The sequence below is a fragment of the Bison bison genome, unplaced genomic scaffold (genome assembly GCF_000754665.1).
Source record: "Bison bison bison isolate TAMUID 2011002044 unplaced genomic scaffold, Bison_UMD1.0 scf7180017864383, whole genome shotgun sequence".
In the NCBI taxonomy this organism is placed as follows: Eukaryota; Metazoa; Chordata; class Mammalia; order Artiodactyla; family Bovidae; genus Bison; species Bison bison.
In genome coordinates this window covers 144,798-145,362 of record NW_011494955.1, presented here as the reverse complement: position 1 = coordinate 145,362, position 565 = coordinate 144,798, and the positions used below count along the sequence as shown (strand labels likewise).

General features: G+C 39.5%; 1 protein-coding gene across 1 annotated transcript in view; it reads left to right on the top strand.

The window, feature by feature from the left end:
* The window catches only part of ZNF446 (zinc finger protein 446), a 26,046-nt gene that overhangs the window by 14,359 nt on the left and 11,122 nt on the right, over positions 1–565 (top strand). The window lies entirely within an intron of this gene.

Sequence of the window (565 nt, the reverse complement as noted above, 5' to 3'; positions counted from 1 at the left end):
GAGAAAACCAGTAGACCATTCAGGCATGACCTAAATCAAACCCCTTATCATTATACAGTGGAAGTGAGAAATAGACTTAAGGGACTAGATCTGATAGATAGAATGCCTAATGAACTATGGACAGAGGTTCATGACACTGTACAGAAGACAGGGATCAAGACAATCCCCATGGAATAGAAATGCAAAAATGCAAGATGGCTGTCTGAGGAGGCCTTACGAATAGCTGTGAAAAGAAGAGAAGTAAAAAGCAAAGGGGAAAAGGAAAGATATAAGCATCTGATTGCAGAGTTCCAAAGAATACCAAGAAGAGGTAACAAAGCCTTCCTCAGCGATCAATGCAAAGAAATAGAGGAAAACAACAGAATGGGAAAGACTAGAGATCTCTTCAAGAAAATTAGAGATACCAAGGGAACATTTCCTGCAAAGATGGACTCGATAAAGGACAGAAATGGTATGGACCTAACAGAAGAAGATATTTAGAAAAGGTGGCAGGAACACACAGAAGAACTGTACAAAAAAGATCTTCACGACCAAGATAATCACGATAATGTGATCACTCACCTAG